At 39.6% G+C, this 21,502-nt stretch overlaps 1 protein-coding gene across 4 annotated transcripts in view; it reads right to left on the bottom strand.

The window, feature by feature from the left end:
- The window catches only part of LOC117416974 (uncharacterized), a 138,175-nt gene that overhangs the window by 60,016 nt on the left and 56,657 nt on the right, over nt 1-21,502 (bottom strand). The window lies entirely within an intron of this gene.

Genomic DNA, 21,502 nt, shown 5'->3' with positions numbered 1-21,502 from the left:
CCCTTTCTGAGACAACAATAAGTGTGATTATGGGGCAGTGGCTAAATTACAGATGCACTGCAGATGCCATTAAAAAAAAAGCTTTTCTGTTGAAGAAATCCATTTTTAAAACATTCGCATAACTGATATCAATTATGTGAGTGTTTTAAAAGGGATTTCTTCAACAGGTAAGCTTTTTAACTTACTTAGATGGGATATATTGTTGATGTTTTTAGTATCCTGAATACAATTTATTTACATTTTACTGAATTCCCAAATTCACATTCATACATACTAGTGTTTGCTGTCTTACATGTAGATGTTAATATTAAGGGGTTGAAGAAATGAAAAAGAAAAAAAAAACACTGGGACACCTCGGACACAGAATGTTACATTCTAATGTACTTTCATTAGTGTGGGGTAAATTCCTCACCTGTTCGTCTCTTATTTCAGTGCTGTTTTAACCTCTTTTGACCATGTGGTATTTCTACATATGAATCTTGTGTGTTTTAGATAACTTTGCATAGCAAAGTATTTAAATCTGCAAAGGTGGTGTATAAATCATGCGGAGAACACAACCTCATGGCCTACAAATCGGACACAATTGTGTAACTGTTTGATAGTACTGTACAGTTCCTTACATTAGACACAACAGAACAGAAATAGCTTATTTAAATGTATCGTGCACCAGTACATGTCATGAGAAAACTATGGAACATTTGGAACTGTCAGAAACTGCATAGTTACAATATTCCAACTGAAGTAGGCAATTAAAAAAAATCTTTTATATGGTATCTTCACAACACATATTTTTGCTATTTCGGCAATATTCATATTATTGATGATATACTGGTAGTTAATTACTTTTGTTCTAAATCTATACAAAAATGTGTCTCGCTGCCCGGTGGGTAACAACAAGCAGCAGCTATGTTATAATAGTGTACAACAGGGCTATATGCCACATAAATCCTTCTGATATTCAGGTTTCATATTTGCTCTGGAATTCAGTAGCTTCAAAATCAATATTTAATCTCTTTGACACTTACTTTTAATGACCTTGTTTTATGTGAAATTGACTTTTATACAAAGTGTGAAAGAACGAGAATAGCTTTTTTTGTAAATAATTGTATTTCAGCAATACCTGATTTATAAGGCCTGGTTTCCCCAGTGACTTCGGAATCAATTGTCATCAAGTGCATAAATGCCAACCTGTTCTTGGAAAAGCTTGTCATGCACAGATTAGATTGTACCTGTTTACAGGAAACAGACCTCAATTTAGTGGCAACCAATGAGAAGACCCAGTGTTATTGAGGAAGTGTATACTGTAGTTTACCTGCTTCTGCAGTATGATTTGACTAAATAGCCAAAATTAAGTAAAGGACAGCAGGACTGTTGATTCCCAGTTTTCACCTTCACAGCCATAAGGAAAAGGAAAAGTTTACAAAACAGGAGAGAACTGTCTCAGAATGTTGGGTTTTTCTTTGGGGGGGGGGGGACAAAAGTAAAATGAGAAAAGGGTAGTTCTTTAATGTGAGTGGTGTAAAAATACTCATTTGTTCAAAGTAGCGTGAGTGAAAAAAGATTAATAGAAACTGGTGTTATTGTGTCGTAGCCCCCATGTTGAACCAGGAAAGAGGAACCAAAGGCAATGTAATAGCTTATTAGCGATTCACTTTATGAATGTCACTTAATAGCACGTATTCCACTTTTTGCAAAGTTATTTTTCTCCCCAATAAATAAATAAAACATTGTGCCTGTGTGGTGTCAAAATTGCTATGGTAACAGCAAATCAAAAGGTGTTGCTGACTGCTGCTCACAGCAAACAAAACGTATATAGATTTGATGTGTTTAATACATGTAACACCTGGCTGGGTACTCCTTCCTTCCTTCCCCCCTCACCCGCTGTGGTTTATTTAATTAGTTCATAGTCTGGGTTCGGCTTCCCCGGTTCATTTTCATAAACTTGATGTACAACTGCCACTGTCCCCTCCCCCAATTGGATTTAAAAAATAAATGTGCATGCCAAAGCTGTCTTCAAGGTAATTTACGACCATCTCCCTTCGTATACTTGTGTGCAATTTTACAGTAGTTTGCCTGAAAACATGAGTTTGGAACATATCATAAATCACATAAATATAATGACAGCTATCACTGAAAGACCGTTATCTAACTGCTATCATAATGTACATACAAGACAAATAATAATGAGAGATGGATGAAGTATAATACCCTAAGTGAAGGCAAAATGCATAATTCACTGCCAAGTGAGTTATGTGGGACTGCCAATTTCAATAATCCACTTCAAAGTTATGGATTATAGGTGAGCTACAGTACACAGCTAGAAGTGCTAAAACTCAACAGGGAAAAAAAAAAATGCTGTATGGGATATCTGACAAAAGATTAATTGTTTAGCTTTGTTATATATACACAGTATATTGTTTTAAAATGGGATACAGTAAGTTACTTTAGTGGTTTATACATGTAGATAAGAAATCAATACAAAAACAAAGGTATGCCACATCAAATAAATAAAGTGGGAGGCTGTATTTTAAATGCAAAATAGGCCACATACTGTAGCATACTGACTTATACAGAGAAGTGACCAACACAGCTGCCCTGAACTTAATTACAGATAAGCGCACTGGGGACAGTTCCCCATAAAAAATAATTCACTGACAGTTTGCGAAATCAATTAATACCCAGCCCCTACAACACCCATACAGTAACATGCCAAATGTGCCCTTCCAAAAATCCACTGCTACTGCTTCCACTATTGGGTATCAGTGGGGATAACAAAACCACTATAGGTCACAGTTCAAATCAAAGAATACAAATCAAAATAAATAGATACAATGCAAGCAGTAAAATATTAAAACGTTTAAACTTAAAGGTGTCATAGGTAACCATAGCATGTCAGCCTCTTTAAAGTTAATGTTAAAACAAAGGTACATGTTTTAGTCTTCTAAAATAACATTTTTCATGCCTGGATCTTCAAAAAACTACCATGCAGTCTTCATTGGCAATGTCATTAGTTTTAAAAATCTTTTCGATTTTCAACTAACAATAAAAATTGAAGGTGGTTCACAAAATAATTTACATCTAATCCCCTTTATACTGTGGTGATGAACCTGTTGGGTGAGTAGGAGATAACAATGAATAAAAAAAGAGTGTATGACTTGCACCCTGCTGTGTCTGTGTGGTGTCTCTAATGTAGTCACACTACACCATGAAGCCTCAGATTATAAACCTGTTTCCATCTTTGTATTTAAGTGATATAACAATATAACAAATAAACAGCAAGGGGGTGTAGTGGGAAAAGCCATGCCATGAATACTGTAATACAAATATTTCATAGTACCCAATCAACTGAAGAAACTAGGATTGTCAAACACACAGCACATATCCTCTGGGATGAGTATATCAATGTTCGACAGCTGGGGAGCTTTCAGCTAATCAGAGGGTTCATCTTGCATGCTATATACCACGATAGAACGCAAACAAACACCATTATTAGTAAATAAGTATATAATAGAGTTACAGGACGGTGAGCTGTGGGTTACATTGACACTTGTAGCATACACACAGTTCATGTCTACTCAAGCCAATGTTCTCTCATACACAGGCTTGCACTGTCCTATTGCCCTATATTACAAACTACCACACAGCAGATTATATAAAATATACACTGTGGAAGTTAGAAATAGAATGTATATATAAAATAAATATGAATTATTGAAAAGGTAAATAAAGATTGAAATGGTTAAAATGGTCATAAAAGCATTGTTTACCGGTTTCTAATCACAGTAAGACCTTATTTAGAGGTCATTACCTTGTCTGTACGGTTACCTTCATGACACTGTCAACGAGCACATGGCTAAATGCCCTCTAGTCAGAGTTCTACAAAGTGCTGCAGGTTTGCCAAGTTCATGCTGGCAATCGCTAAAAAAGCCCTGATTATTAGGCATTACCTTGGTGGTTGATATGGCTGGATGGTTGTCTACTGTCATGTTCAAACTACCACAAGATAATGCCCTCTAATCAGTGTGCTATTGCTTAACTACAAGTGCCAGTATTATGAAAAAGTAGGTTCCCATGAACTACGCTGTCCTTGTTTATGATAAATTATAATAATGAAACTCAAACACAAGTGTTTTGTTTATGATCTTTTTCCAACATTTTGCAATAGAGATTAGTAGAGGTGTACAGGTTTTCTACGATCACCTTAAATCCCAGATATAGATTTGCTTCACTGGGATAAAGCGTTTCATACCAACCTTTCAAACCACTTTCAGAAAAAAAATAAAGGTACCACCACTGCCAACGTTAGCACCATTATGGCCATGCAACCTAGTTGGATCCAACTCCTAATGTGGAGGTAAAAAATGGGCTGGCCACGGGTGTCCCCGACAGCCTCATGGTGTGCAGGGTGAGTCATACAGTGCAGGATCGCGTCCTGGCTGTGCGAAGTGGCCAATCTTCGCTGGGGATTCTGAAGGGAGCGTCGCATTGGCTCTAGCGCTCCCATGGGTTAGGGAAGCAAAACCCAAAACCCTGCTGGCCAGGCACCCACTGAGCTCAGAGTGGACACCTGCAGGGCTGGCCTTTGACGTTCAGAGACCAGTAACTCGCTGACGTTCGCTGTCGAGTTCCTGGGTGTAAAAGGAGCCTGGCTTGGTTGTGGGATCAGGAGACTCCCACTAAACCTTGCTGTGTGGGGAATTGCTGCAGTGAGGAGAAAAAATAAATTGTCCATTCCAAATTTGGGCAGGGGTGGGATCAGGGGTAAAATTAAATAAAATATTTGTAAACTTTTTCCAACATAAACTACTCTAAATTGTCTCTACATAGCACTGATTGGTTTGCTGTCTTGAAACCAATTACAATGATTAAAGATCATACCAATTTAGCCAAACCATACAATTGCATTAGATTTACCATTCAGTAACCTAACACCTGTTACTAAAGGGAAGGGAATAGGACAAGGGGCAACTAGAAGATTTACATTCGTGAAGGACCATTTTAAATGCCACACAGTATAAAGCTCAACGTACAAAAATGCTTATATTCGTTTTAATTAGTTACACTTAATGCTCAACTATTAATACAGCATGTTTTTTGACAAAAATATATTCTGGTCGTTCTGTGCTGAACCACTGTTGCAGTCCCTTGTGAGCATGCTTTTCAGATATCAATTATTTTAAAACATGTTGCTGAAACCCAGTTCAATTTGTTATTTAAATTCTTTTTTTTGTTGAACTCCTTGGTGACTCAAGTCAGCAGGAGGGTGCGACAGAATGGAATACATTGTAGGTAGTGTATTTTGATTGATCCACCACATCAGAATAGATTATCTGTATGGTTAAACCCAATTAGTCTGAATGTACAGTACAAACCCATAGTAAAGGACTTGCCAGTTTGAAGTGCTGCTACATTTGCAGGGTAAGAAACTATTTATTGTCATTATTCATTAGGATTAAAAGGAGCAATTTTATTTGATGTAATGGAAATGCATTTGACAGCAGCACACAGTAACAGATATGGTGCAACATTTAATGTACTTTTATATTTAATGGATTATGAATTATTGAATCAAATCTTGAATCAAACAGTAGATCATGTGCATAATGTTCTTAGGCATACACCAGTCAAGGTTTTAAGTGGGGTTTTTATTCATGACAAAAACATCAGTCCCCATCAGCTATCGATGATATTATCAACATCACTCTACAGCATGGCCGCAGTGTCTTCTGGTTTTCGTTCCACCCAAACACTCAATTACTTAATTGGTCTAATTATTGGATTAACTGGATAAATTTAACACTTCTCTCCAGGCCTCACAATGTTTCATAGGTAGTGTACCTTGAATCAAGTGCATTTCTTAGATCATCAACCGTAAAAGACCTTGAAAAAATATTAAAAACATGTCCAATTGAACAAATAATTCGATCAATTAACCACCCAGTTGCTTATCCCGCGATTTCCACGTGGAGCACATGCAAGTCCAAATTTGTTACTCCCGTGAGAATAGCGTGCAGGCCCATTTATGTGCATCTGCAAAGTTCAACATGTCTTTTTAACGTGCTTCAGTGAAAAAATAAGAAAACTTTATTGTAAAAGTGTATGCAGTTTTGTTTTTTACTGGCAGGTGGCAGCAGTCCCTAAGAAATGTGCTTGACAGACCGGGTCATCTGTATACACAAAGCTGAGAGTGAAACATGCATGCCTGTGTATCTACAGAGAATAAAACATTGAAGATTTTTCTTTATTTATTGGTGTTACAGGTTGTAAGGAAGCCTTGTCAGGTTTGGCACTGGTCAAAACAACCTATTTATTTATTGTACCTACACTTCACAGAATTCATATAACAGCGCTATACACCCATGCCTGAAACTGGGGAAGATACTGTATATGACATGATTGAAAATTTGTGATCCAAGTTTTCTGATGTACTGTATATGTGCTAGATAAAGATGTTAGCGTTGATAAGGGTTTGAAGTGCGTCTGCTTTGAAATCTATCACAGAAAATAATTTCTAAAAAGTTATATGCTTGCATAAATATTATAATGTTATTATAATGCTGCCATTGTAAAATAAAGATGTTATTTATACTTATATAATGCTGCCATTGGGGAAAAAATGTTGTGATCGATATTATAATTCTACAATTGTAAACACGTTATTTATGTTCTATTTAAATACTGTAATTCCGTTTATTATAATTACAATTTAAAAGTGTGTATTTAAAAAAATATAGCAAAAATTGTTTTGAAAAATGTCTGTCCAAATTGCTTATTTGAGGGCTAAGAATGAAAAATCTGCAAAAATAAAAAAAAGAGTATTTTTAACATGGAAATTGCCCAAATAAATGGGCAGCTGGGTGGTTAAGTTAATTGAGAGCTTAAATTGGAATGAAACCAGTAAACCTGCCAGGGGCCCTCAAGGACTGGAGTTTGACACACCTGCTCTACAGAAAGTATTTTTTGATTTGTCTGAGAGGAATAGTTATTCCCAGTTCTGTTTCAGAGCCTAGTGTAATAAAAGTAATTATTTCCAAGTGATTTCGCCTGGTGTGAAACCGAGCTGAATTAGTAATAGAGATTTGAATTTAAAAGCAATACATTTTATTTAAACGTTTCCACAGAGATTTTTTATGTGAATTACATCCAATAACCACCATTCTTCAGTCATTGATCTGTTTGGATAAGCTGCATTTACTGTTGACACAATATCAAGGGAATGCTCTACAGCAGCACAGGGTTTGAGAGAGTGCCGATCAATCAAAAATAAATGTGACACCCCACAGAGAAGCACAGACCAATACACCTGTAAATCTAACTGTCTAATCGTTTGGCACAAGCCTAGTAAAAGTTTAAATTTAAGTACATAAAAAAAAGATTTTCTGTTATCCGTATTTCAACAAATCTATTAAAATGCTTATCTCTGATTCTTGCAAAAACATTTTTTTATTTATAATAATTATTTTCAGAATTTAGAGAAGGTAACGTCGGATCTACAATATCATGACAAGTAGGCAATGTCACGTAATGCCGACGTGGAAAATTAAGAATTAAGATACGCCGCTTTGTTCATTCAGCCTGACTGAAGATAAATGTTATTTTATTTGGTAAACATTTCAGAAAACGATGATGGCATGCAGCACCACATTTTAAAACATAAAAATAAATAGGCCATCAGTAAGGGTACAGTAGAAGCAATTTTAAATTAAGTGGATTTTTAATAAACTCATAGTTTTTTACTTAGTGTAGAGTAATGTGCTAAATAAGTTTGTGTGATGAGGCGGCGGAGATTAATCTACCCCTTCAAGAATGTCATTAGCCAATCAGAGTGCCCCCTCAAACATGCATTTCCTGTGTCTTACGAGTCATGTCATTATATTATGTAAAACATTATGTAACAAAACTGCATTAAAAAAGTGACAACAATACTTGCATGGGTCTTCCCTACTTGTCTGGGACATATAAATATTGAGACACATATCACCTTCAGTCCTGATTTTAGTTTTCTCTAAGCAGAGAAAACCATTGTGCGAAACCCTTCGAGTGTAACCCATTTGTGGCCCCAAGACTTGAAGAAGGAGGTATTCCAATTCTACTAGATTCGCTTTTTAAAATTGTGTTAATTTTTGATTGCCTGCCTTTGTGCAACACACAGGTAACGCAAGTCAGAGCTGTAAAACTGATCACAGGAAAAGTTACTAATATGGTTTTATCGGTGACTAATGTTAAACCCATGCTTAAAAATTGCTTATAAAAAACCTTACATTTATATGCATTTACTGTATTAAAGGGGATTCTCAGCAGTTCATGTTTTAAAACTGACCTACATAGGGGCTCCCGAGTGGCGCATCCAGTAAAGGCAGAGTGCAGGATGTGCCCTATAGCCTGGAGATCGCAGGTTCGAATCCAGGCTATGTCACAGCTGACCGTGACTGGGAGTTCCTAGGGGGCGGCGCACAATTGGCTGAGCGCTGCCCGGGTAGGGAGGGCTTAGGTCGGCAGGGGAATCCACGGCTCACTGCGCATCAGCGACCCCTGTGGCCGATAGGGCGCCTGTGGCTCTGCAGCGGAGCCGCCAGATCTGTGTTGTCCTCCGGCACTATAGGTCTAGTGGCATTGCTGTGGATCTGCAGTGCGAAAAATGACGGCTTGGCAGGATCACGTTTCAGAGGACGCGTATTCCAGCCTCCGTTTCCCGAGTCGGCGGGGGGGTTGCGAGCGGTGAGCCGGGGATACAGATAATAATTGGGCATGCTAAACAAATCAATAAAAAATAAAAACCTGTAAAGTCTTCATTAGATAAGTATTCACCCCCTTTGCTATGACACTCCTAAATAAGCTCAGGTGCAATCAATTGCCTTCAGAATTCACACAATAAGTTAAAATGGAGTCCATCTGTGTGCAATAAAAGTGGTTCACATCATTTCAGATTAAATACACCGGTCTCTGTATGGTCCCACAGTTGGGTAGTGCATTCAAAGCAAAGATACTACCATGAAGACCAAGGAGCTTTCAAAACAACTCTGGGATAAAGTTGTGGAAAGGCAAAGATCAGGGGAGAGGTATAAAAAGATTTCAAAGGCATTGAATATCCCTTGGAGCACAGTCAAGTCGATCATTAAGAAGTGGAAGGTATACGGCAGCATCCAGAATCTGCTTAGAGCAGGCCGTCCTCCCAAACTGAGCAGCCGGGTAAGAAGGGCATTGGTCAGAGAAGCCAACAACTCTAAAAGACCTACAGCGTTCCATGGCTGAGATGGAAGAAACTGTCCATGTGTCAACAACAGCTCAGGTACTCCACAAATCTGGCCTGTATGGAAGAGAGGCAAGAAGGAAGCCATTTCAGCCCATGTAAAATCCCGCTTGGAATTTGCAAAAAGGCATGTGGAAGACCACAAAAGGTTTTGTGGTCCGATGAAACAAAAATTTAACTATTTGGTCTAAATGCAAAGCGTTATGTCTGGCGCAAACCCAACACAGCACATCACCCAGGTAACACCATCCCTACTGTGAAGCATGCTGGTGGCAGCATCATGCTATAGGGATGCTTTTCATTGGCAGGGACTGGGAAGCTTGTCAGGGTAGAAGGCAAAATGGATGGAGCTAAATACAGGCAAATCCTTGAGGAAAACCTGCTTCAGTCTGCAAAAGACTTAAGACTGGGACGGAGATTCACCTTTCAGCAGGACAATGACCCCAAGCACACAGCCAAAGCGACACAGGAGTGGCTTAAAAACAAGAAAGTGGCCCAGTCAAAGCCCGGACTTGAATCCGATTGAGAATCTCTGGCAAGACTCACCAACAATCCCCATCCAACTTGACAGAGCTTGAACAATTTTGCCAAGAAGAATGGGCGAATATTGCACGATCCAGATGTGCAAACCTGGTAGAGACTTACCCCAAAAGACTCACAGCTGTAATTGCTGCCAAAGGCGGTTCTACCAAGTATTGACTCAGGGGGGTGAATACTTATCTAACCAAGACATTTCAGTTTTTTTATTTTTCATTAACTGTTGTTTCACAATAAAAATGATCTTGCCTCTTCAGTGTTGAGTAGGTTGTGTAAATCAAAGGAAACACATCCAATTTAAGTGCATCAAGATTTCACGTTGTAACACAACAAACTGTGGAAACATCCAAGGGGGGTTAATACTTACTATAGGCACTGTAAATAAATCCTGCTCTTCTGCAGGGCATGTCAACTTCAACCTCTGTCTTGATATCCTGCCTGTCACTCAGCAGCAAATGAATGTACTCACATGGCAGACGGCTACACTGTCAAAAGCATAAATACCCTGTATCTTTCTAAACAAGGGATGTAGAGGATCTTCCTAATAAAAGCTGCATCTCAAAACAGTAATTGTATGAATGTAGTCATTTGTTACAGCTATGTATAATGGTATTTAAAACATCTATCCGCCTTTTACATATCCGCCCTTACTCTGGTCCAACTGCAGGATATGCGACGGATTACTGTATTTGTTTTGTCCTCCACGAAGATGTACGTGTCACGTGTATGTACGTGTATTAGGATAATAGAGGGGACAAGGCTAAAGCCAGGAAACAGAATGTCAAGATGAAGCCTTCTTGAGTTCAGTTGTAATACAAAAATTCTAAAATTAGGTCACATAGAAAATTGTGATTTTTATCTTGGGAGTTAAAAGTCAAAGCCAGGTTGAACCCCTCACCTGTAATGCAATATGTTTTCAAAAGACATTGAATCTTCCAAGATAAAATATTCTCAGCTATTGAGAACAAGCTGTTAAAAATTTAGAACAGGTTTGCTGAATCCAGTGATAACATATGTTTGCATTGTTTAACATTTTCACTTTTTTGCAGAAATTTGAAGAGACAACCCTTACCTGACCTTCCTGCATTAGAATGGATGTACTTTATAAATCATCTTTTTACAGGACATTTACACTGCATAAAGATAGAGACTTCCGCTTTCGCTATTATATCATTGAATGTGTTCTAATGAAGGGTCAAATTTGTGGCAATATCATTTATTTATTTTATAAATTACTTATTTTTAGCAGCACAGCTTCAGCATGTCTGCTTCTGTACTACAGTTAAAACAATATACCTAAACCATGTATCACAACTGTGTCCAAAAAAACAAAACAAAAAAATGAATATTCAATGGTTAAATTGCATCAGATCCATACCTAACACGCAAGCATGGCACTGGTAGTTTTGTTTATCATGCTATAATTATGATAGCACTTAAGTGGTTAAATGTAGATTAAATGTGACATTTTCAATAAAACAACGGACACAAATAAATGCACAGAGTCCATCTGGCTAACCTTGTTTGTAAGCATGCCCACCCCCTTCCACACCTTATAATTTTATTAACATCACTCATTTCCACAGTCACTTGCAGATTGCACAGTTACCCAGGCAAGGAAGGATTTTTCATCAGTGCTATCTGTTTTATTTTATATATTTTTTTAAATCATCTTTTTAATTACCTCTTCTCCACAAAATTAGATTTGTAATGGCACATGGCACATGGCGCAAGGCAGCCCCAGCTCAACGGAGGAAGCTGGTGTCAACGAGGTTCAAAGGCCATTTCCCAGGCCAAGCAGGGAGAATGGATGAGATGGGAGAGTATGGAACAACGCAAAACCGGCTGGCAAGACCTGTGGATAATGGAACAGAGCAGGATTAGTTTCCTCATCAGGTCAACATATGATGTTCTCCCATCACCATAGAACCTAAACCTCTTGGTAGGAGAGGATCCCTCATGTCCTTTGTGTTCATCACCTGTAACATTGTGGAGTAGTGGTTAGGGCTCTGGACTCTTGATCGGAGGGTTGTGGGTTCAATCCCCAGTGGGGGACACTGCTGTTGTACCCTTGAGCAAGGTACTTTACCTAGATTGCTCCAGTAAAAACCCAACTGTCTAAATGGGTAATTGTATGTAAAAATAATGTGATATCTGTATAATGTGAAATAATGTGATATCTTGTAACAACTGTAAGTCGCCCTGGATAAGGGCGTCTGCTAAGAAATAAATAATAATAATAATAATAACATTAAGGCACATTTTGACAGGATGTAAGGTGGGTCTTAGCCAAGGACGGTTTACTTGGCGCCATGACCCGGTGTTGCGATGTTTGGCCTTAGGATTGGAAGACAAGCATAACATTACCAATAAGTTGCCACCAGTTCCATCAAAACATTACACACAAAAGACAACATTCCTCCACCCAGGAAAGCAACCGCCAAGAAAAGGTGTTAAAACCAAACCTCGTCCAGGACAACTGGAAGCTGCTAGAGACTGGAAAATGTTGGCAGATGTTGGTCAATGGCTTATTTTCCACCTGAGATTGCCACCACTAACCTTCGACCAGATATTGTCTTGTGGTCTGGATAAGTACGCCTTGTTCACCTGGTAGATTTAACAGTGCCATGGCAGGATGCTGTAGATGAGGCGTATGAGAGGAAGAAACTGCGGTATGCTCAACTAGCCGCTGAAGCGGAACAGCGAGGATGGAGAGTCCGGGTTTACCCAGTGGAGGCGGGTTGCCGAGGATTTGTGGCACACTCTACAACCCGGTTTCTCAGAGACGTTGGATTCAGTGGCCAAGAGTTGCATCGCACAGTGAAGAACTTATCTGAAGTAGCAAAGAGGAGCAGCAACTGGCTGTGGTTGAGACAGAAAGATTCTGGTTGGGGATCTCAAGCACAATAGAAAGAAAGAAATGCTGATGTATGGGTAATTAAGCTGGGTTGAGGTGAGTGGGGGACAGAGGGGGGTGATGCTGGGATGCCAGTGCCGTCGGCTAGTCGACGAAACACTGAGGATGGAAGGTGCCCACTTGAAGACCCCAGAGAAGTACCCTACTTAGCTCAATCCAGACGGTTGTCATGCTGATGCACTGGGGACACCGCACTGTGGTTGATTCCAGGAGCCAGCATCATAGCCGTTGTGTGTGCTGATGCGCTGGGGAGGCAAAATAAGCTGATCCCTGGAGCCAGCATTACACTTCAACCAAAACCTAATATTAGATAAAAGGGACCCTGGGTGAACAAAACACAAAAATTTGGTACATATTTCATTTATTTATTAAAAAAAGTTATGCAACACCCAATGCCTTCATGTGAAAAAGTAATCCCCCCTTAGACTCTGGTTACGCCACCTTTAGCAGCAATAACTGCAACCAAACACTTCCTGTAGTTATTGATTAGTCTCTCACAGATCCGTGGAGGAATTTTGGCCCACTCCTCCATGCAGAACTGCTTCAACTCAGTGACATTTGTGGGTTTTCGAGCATGAACTGCTCGTTTCAGGTCCTGCCACAACATCTCAATGGGGTTTAGGTCTGGACTTTGACTAGGCCATTCCAAAACTTTAAATTTCTTGTTCTTCAACCATTCTGATGTAGACTTGCTTGTGTGTTTCGGATCATTGTCTTGCTGCATGACCCAGTTGCGCTTCAGCTTCAGCTCACGGACGGATGGCCTGACATTCTCCTATAGAATTCTCTGATACAGAGTAGAATTCATGGCTCCTTCAATGATGACAAGGCGTCCAGGTCCTGATGCAGCAAAGCATCCCCAAACCATGACACTACCACCACCATGCTTGACCGTTGGTATGAGGTTCTTTCTGTGGCATGCAGTGTTTGGTTAACGGGGCCCATGTCGGCCAAAAAGTTCCACTTTTGACTCATCTTGAGACGAGCATTCATGTTCTTCTTAGTGAGCAATGGTTTCCGCCTTGCTACTCTGCCATGAATCCCATTTTTGCCCAGTGTCTTTCTGATGGTGGAGTCATGAACACTGACCTTAGCTGAAGCGAGAGTGGCCTGCAGATCCCTGGATGCTGTTCTAGGGTTCTTTGGGACTTCCTGGACGATTTTACGCCTTGCTCTTGGAGAGATTTTGGCAGGACGGCCACTCCTGGGAAGATTCACTACTGTCCCAAACTTTCTCCATTTGGACAATATGGCTCTGACTGTGGTTCGGTGGAGTCCCAGAGCCTTAGAAATGGCTTTGTAACCCTTTCCAGACTGATAGGCATCAACAACTTTTTCCGGAGGTCTTCAGGAATTTCTTTTGTTCGTGGCATGATGTGCCTCTAGAACCTGTGTGCTGACAACTTCACTCTGATGGTAAGGGCCAAAGTTAGTCAGATTTATATTGGGCAGGGCTGGCCCAAATCAGCCCTGGTTGTTAACCAAACTACTCAAACAGCTGACCCTAAAAATCTGACCAAATACAATGTGAAAAATGTCCAAAAATGCAGAAAATCAGACAGGGGGCAAATACTTTTTCACAGCACTGTAGATGGATCACATTAGTTTACTGTAAAGCTAAGTCTTCGTTGCTGCTTATCTTGGCGAGAGCCGAGTTCAAATCAGTATGAAGTTTTAACATCTACTCTAATGTAATGGAAATCATGGTTTTAAAATGTCAGATTAAATGTCATGACAGTTAGATAGTAGTGCCCAAAGCCACATATAATACAGGGTGAGCAAAAGTTGGCTGAGAAGAAGACACATTTAAGTTGTAGTGTTTTGTAAAGGTCTCAGAAGAGGCTCACATGGCTGCATTGCAAATGTCTTGAATTGGGACAGATTTTAATTGTGCCCATGTAGTAGCTACCCCTCTCACTGAGTGCGCTTCTACAGGTCCTGGAACCGGTTTCTTGTCCAGGTTATAACAAAACTCGATGCAAGATGTAATCCACCTGGAGATTGTCTGTTCAGAGACAGGTCTACCTTGATTTTGTGAATTGAAAGCTACAAAGAGCTGTCCTGATGGTCTTTTGTTGATGGTTCTATGAATGTAGTAAGCAAGTGCTCTTCTGACATCAATTAAGTGCTGTCTGGCCTCTGATTTTGATTTATGTGGTTTTGGGAAAAAATCAGGAAGAGTTATAATCTGATCTAGATGGAAATGTATCACCACTTTTGGCAGAAATTGAGGATTAGGTCTGCAGACAATCCTGTCCCTGAAGATCTGGAATAGGGTGCATCCATGACCAGTGCCTGTATTTCACTTATTCTTCTTGCTGATGTTACTGCTACTAAGAATGCCATTTTCCATGTGAGGAATTTTTGGTCGCATATTGCCATGGGTTCTAATGGTGGCCCCATGAGTTTATTCAGTACTAGACTGAGGTTCCATTGTGGAAGAATAGGTTTCTTTGGTGGTTAACCCCCCCTAAGGAATCTGGACACTGCGGGGTGAAAACCTACCAGGTGATCCTCCCAGCCAGGTAAAATGCTAGCTCTTGTAGCAATGTGCACTTTGATGGAGGAGAGTGCAAAACCTTTATGGAATCGGTGGCACAGGTAGGATACAAATGTTGGTAGATGTATGTTTGTGGTGTACAAAGATTTTGAGTTGCACCAATGGACGAATTCCTTCAATTCCTTTGTATAGGCTTGAAAAGTAGATGTTTTTTTTTTTAAGCCAGTAAGATGTTGGTTACTTGTTCATATAGGCCCAGACTTAATAATTGCTGCTGTTACATTTCCAAGCAGCTAGTTGTAACCATGCTGGGTTGTTGTGCAGCATCCTCCCTCTGTTCTGAGAAAGCAGATCGCGGGTCACTGGTAAGTGTATTGGTCAGGCTTCTGCTATCTCTAGTATTTCTAAGAACCAGAATCTCTTCGCCCAGTAGGGAGTACTAGGATGAGACTGGCCCTGTCTCTCTTCACTTTTCTGACCACAGCTGGAATTAATGGCAGGGGAGGATATGCATACATTAAACCTATCGACCATGACTGCTTCTTGTTGGAACCTGGAGCAGAACAGTGGCCGTTGGGTATTTTCTGTTGTGGCGAATAGGTCTACCTGTGGTTGACCCAGTTTGTGGAAGATCCATTGTAAAACCTGTGGCTGGATTTGCCATTCGTGAGGTAATCTCTCTCTGCTCAGATGGTCTGCCAGGCTGTTGTCGAGTCTGGGTAGGTAAGCCGCCTTTATGGGGATGTCCTGTGTCCTGCACCAATTCCAGATCCTTAAGGCCAGAAGGCACAGTTCCCATGACTTTTTATTCTATTTAGCCATATTTTAGAATGCAGACTAATGGTTTAAATGTGTTACTGAGATATAGATCCAAACGCTTGTATTTCAGCCTTGGCCTCATTTTTCAGAGGACACTGGTAAGGATAAAAGCTGGGATGTTGATTGTTTATGTAGCCACCCATCACCCTTTGAAGTATTGCTGGATGGAGTTCGTCCAACAAAACATGTAGATGGGCTTTTACTGTATAAAATTCTTACTGCTTGCTTTATTTTTGTTAGTCTTGCCTTCCTCCTCTGTATCTTAGCAGAATACCTGTACCACAATTCACCTGTATATTACATACTCTTCTCAAGTAAGTGCTTTCTCCATCCAAAATAAATATTAATTATGTGGGTGGAAGCTGACTGGTTACACGACAGAAGACAGTTTACAGTAACGTAAAACTACTAAAACTTAAAAGGATTATCACTCCAATGTGTTTTGAAAATAGATACATAACTGTGTATTGTATTATTTAATGTATGTGAAGTCTAACTTACACAATGAAAATTACACAATTTGAAAATAGCCCCCTTCAGAAACTGTATTCCCTCACCATTTTGCTGTAATAACAGTTTCATCAGAATATTTTAACTTATTTTGTGTACATTACTACTTTAGATTGAAGCCTTTTTAGCCCAAATAACTACTTTCTAACAACATTCTAAAATTATTTCCCAGTAGATTTTAGCAAGATATCATTTTATATGGTAAACTGAATGAATAAAACATATCAAGTTAGGAACTGATTTTTACAGGGACTGCTGAAATACAACATGTTTCATAACACAGTATGGATAATTATACATCCAAGGTTCAGATCTCACAACGAAAATGAAGAAATTACTTGTTTACTTGTAATTAATTGTTTTAAAAAATAAAACATCCTTTAAATGATAATGTTAGCTTTAAGCAAATGTTCATTAGAGTTGGTCCCCAGAGGGATGTTCAACCCTTACAAGAAAAAAAAAAAGAATATTAACATGATCGAAGCACAGAGCATTTTATGGCCATCCTACTCTGTTGAATTAAGTATGATTTTAAAATCGGTATTAGTTGTGTTTTACACCCACTAAGTACACCAGCTTAGTGCTATAATATTAACCTAACATACACAAAAAGCTGTTCATTTTCTCCCCCAAATGTAACTTTTCTGACTAATTGCCTTGGTCACTGGAAATGGTATTATTATTACAGATAAAGACCTTTCTTTCAAGAGTACCTGAACACGTGTTTGCCAAGACTAAAATGTTTTATGCAAATTTAACCTGAATAAGGTATTTGTACAATTTAAGCAACTAAACATTATAGAAATATTTTCAAGTTGCTAAGCTCAGATTCAAATTTATATTTCATTATTGTAAAAAACAGACATGCTGATTCTGCCAACAGTCCCTGATTTCCTCCTTCCTACGGAGACTGTTGAATCTTATGATCTTTTGACAGAGCAAGTACAAAAATATGCATATTGAAATGAATGTTGGAAATAAGAGATTTCCATTGATCAGGCTTGCCGTCATGGGACTCCCAACTTCCAGAAGCCAACTTTTCAGTAACCGATCACTAGCTTTATAAAGACTACACGATGTGCCAACTTCAAACTTGCAGTGCATGGCAGAAGTCTAATCTGAACCCCTAGCCCCCCTATTTTTTCCCCAAAAAACTAAATCTTCTCTCCACTCCAGTGTAAATCTCAACATGTAAAACATACCGTGTTCGATTCACAAAGCTGAAAACATTTGATCCCAAACTTCACAGGCTTACCTTTCATATACTGTTTGAACCCTAATCAATTTTTCGCTGGAATCATTCCCTCATCAATTAGCAGCTCCCGTTCAGACACAGTGATGCTGGAAATGTGTTATCAGCTTGTTCATCAGCAGAAGACTTTAAAATCGGCTTGTGGTGTTTAGAGAGTTAATTACTTAATTTAGTAACTTCCTTCATGCAATTTTAATACTGCATGTTCCTTAAAATGACACAGACTTTTAGAACTTAAATATTTAAAACAAAAGCAAAACAGTAAAAATGTATGATTTCTTTTCTTTACAGTGGCTCTCAAAAGTATTCACCCCCCTTGGACTTTTCCACATTTTATTGTGTTACAACATGGAATCAAAATGGATTTAATTAGGAGTTTTTGCCACTGATCAACACATTAAAAGTCCATAATGTCAAAGTGAAAAATAAAATCTACAAATTGTTCTAAATTAATTACAAATACAAAACAGAAAATAATTGATTGCATAAGTATTCACCCCCTTGAGTCAATATTTGGTAAAGGCACCTTTGGCAGCAATTACAGCCATGAGTCTATTTGGATAAGTCTCTACCAGCTTTGCACATCTGGACACTGCAATTTTTGCCCATTCTTCTTTGCAAAATTGCTCAAGCTCCGTCTAGTTAGATGGGGACCTTTGGTGAACACCAATTTTGAACTCTTTCCACATATTCTCAATTGGATTGAGGTCCGGGCTTTGACTGGGCCACTCCAGGACACTGACCTTTTTGTTTTGAAGCCACTCCAGTGTGGCTTTGGCTGTATGTTTGGGGTCATTGTCCTGCTGGAAGATGAATCTTCTCCCAAGTCCCAGGTCTCTTGCAGACTTCAGCAGGTTTTCCTCCAGGATTTCTCTGTACTTTGCTGCATCCATTTTGCCCTCTTATCTTCACGAGCTTTCCAGGCCCTGACGCAGAGAAGCATCCCCATAGTATGATGCTGCCACCACCATGCTTCACGGTAGGGATGGTGTTCTCAGGATGATGTGCGGTGTTAGGCTTGCGCCAAACATAGCGCTTAGCGTTGAGGCCAAAAAGCTCTATTTTGGTCTCATCAGACCATAGAATATTCTTCCACTTGGTCTCAGAGTCTCCCACATGCCTTCTGGCAAACTCTAGCCGAGATTTTATGTGAGTTTTTTTCAACAATGGCTTTCTTTTTGCCACTCTCCCATAAAGGCCAGTTTTGTGAAGCACCCGAGCTGTTGTTGCCGTATGCACATTGTCTCCCAGCTCAGCCGTGGAAGACTGTAACTCCTTTAGAGTTGCCATAGGCCTCTTGGTGGCCTCCCTGACTAGTGCCCTTCTCGCCCCGATACTCAGTTTTTGAGGACGGCCTGTTCTAGACATATTCAGTTGTGCCATATTCTCTCCATTTCTTAATAATGGACTTTACTGTGCTCCGGATATTCAATGCCTTGGAAATGTTCTTCTATCCTACCCGATTGGTGCTTTTGAAGAACCTTATTCTGGATTTGCTTTGAATGTTCCTTCGTCTTCATGATGTAGTTTTTGTTAGGAAATGTACTAACCAACTGTGGGACCTCCCAGAGACAGGTGTATTTAACCTGAAATCATGTGAAACACCTTAATTGCACACAGGTGGACTCCATTCAACAAATTATGTGACTTCTAAAGACAATTGGTTGCACCAGAGCTTATTTAGGTGTGTCATAGCAAAGGGGGTGAATACTTATGCAATCAATTATTTTCTGTTTTATATTTGTAATTCATTTAGAACAATTTGTAGATTTTATTTTTCATTTAGATAATTATGGACTTTTGAGAGCCACTGTATATTATTACATGTTTAGGAATACCTGGCACGATTAAAACAGGACAAGCAACTTCAGTGGAATGCTTCAGTCAGTGCTTTAATTTGTAAGTTCAAACTGTAAACCACATTTTCAAACAGATACAGAAGAGATTTGGATTTACTTGGAAGTTTAACATGTCTTCATGGATGAATAACCCTAGTCTAAATCACTAAATATAGAGCCGTAAATGGCATTACTTGATACCCTGCTTAAAATTGTATAAATATACTTGTGTGATTTATAGGTTTTAACTGAAGTGCACGGCACTGAACCTGACTGTCGTGGAGAAGCATTCCCTGCTGCCGAGACAGAAGATCTGTTGAACTGGCAGGTGAATATGTGCGGTTGAATGGATAGTGATGAGGTAAGCTCTTCAACTAGAACGGAACGATGACAACAATCTCTGCCTTGTCTAGCCTTATATTCCAAATTACTACTGGCAGTAGAGGCATCGGAGGAAAGACATACAAAAAGACCTATCTAAGAGCTCGCTAGGCCATCTGCCGCTACTGCATCCACCTGAGTGAATCTTGCGCAGAACCTCTGTAGTTGAGTGTTTTCCTGGGAGGCAAACAGATCTGTCTCTGGAAGTCCCCACTCTGTAGATTTTTATTAAAACTTGATGATTTCCATTCCTGGCATATATTGTCCTGCTGAGATGATCCACCACTATGTTGTCACTACCTGGCAAGTAAGCAGCTTGGATAATATTTTCTCTTACACAAGAGATGTCCAAACTTTAGTGCTAGTCTAAGTTTCCATGACTTGGTGCCTCTTTGGTGATTTATGTAGGCACTGCCGTCATGTTGTCCATTAACACTCTTCGCGACTTGCCACAAAGGAATGGAATAAAGTGGCTGACAGCAAAGAGAACTGCTAGTCATTCCAGGGTAATTTATGTGAGATGGTCGTGGGACTTGAGACCACCTTCCTTGGACTTTAATTTGCTAAAAGTGAGCTCCCCAGCCCAACATGGAAACACCTGTGCACATAAGAAGTTCCTGGATGTCCTGCACTAGAGACTCCCCCTCTGTAAGATCTGCTGACTGCAGCCACCGTCGATCATCATTTGATGTTGGGGTCGACACTCTGGGCTTCATGGAATCTGGCACCGGAGGTTTCCATGAGGGTATCAGGTTGTAGTGTGTCATATGAAATATTTATTTTACAAGAATTATGGATGAAGAGAGATGGCCTAAGAATATTAGAAATTGCTTGGCGGTTATCATCCTCCTGGGGAGGAAAGCTGCAGCCTCTTTTCTGACAGCGACAATCCATTCCCTGAGTTAAACTTACCCTATTGTTGATGGTGTCTAGACACGCACACAGAAATGTTATTTGCCGAGTTGGTGTTAGATTTGACTTTTCTCAATTTGCCCAACCTGAGAAATAGATACAGGACCTCCTGTATCAATGTTGAAAACACATCGTTTACCCCAAAGTAACACCTGTGAATTGAAGAGAAATGCTATTTCTCAAGAGAAAAGCGATGGTATCCTGAGCAGAACTAAAGAGAAAATGGAGAATAGTACAGGGCCTTACCCAGGGTTATATTGGGGAGGTCCCAGAGGAAGTGATATCATGAATACTTTTTACTTACTGGGTCAAGTAAAGGACTAACATTTCTCCCCCGAGTAGCCTACAGGAACTGAGTTAATGCATGGAGTTTATTTCCATGTAGTAGAAACACTGACTACACATGTCTGCATACCAGAAACCAATGTAGTATGTAGGTTAGAAAACTGACCTAAATAGAGACAGCATTTTCACCTCATCCTTTCTACAAACCTTACTTGACATGCCTTGGTTTCTGTTAACTTATTCAATCCAGGATGACATTTTGGCACAAACCATTATGTCATTGGTGCCTTGAAATATGAGG

Source organism: Acipenser ruthenus, chromosome 12, assembly GCF_902713425.1.
Source record: "Acipenser ruthenus chromosome 12, fAciRut3.2 maternal haplotype, whole genome shotgun sequence".
In the NCBI taxonomy this organism is placed as follows: domain Eukaryota; kingdom Metazoa; phylum Chordata; class Actinopteri; order Acipenseriformes; family Acipenseridae; genus Acipenser; species Acipenser ruthenus.
The sequence above is the reverse complement of the archived record's forward strand: the minus strand, read 5'-3'. Positions and strand labels throughout refer to the sequence as shown.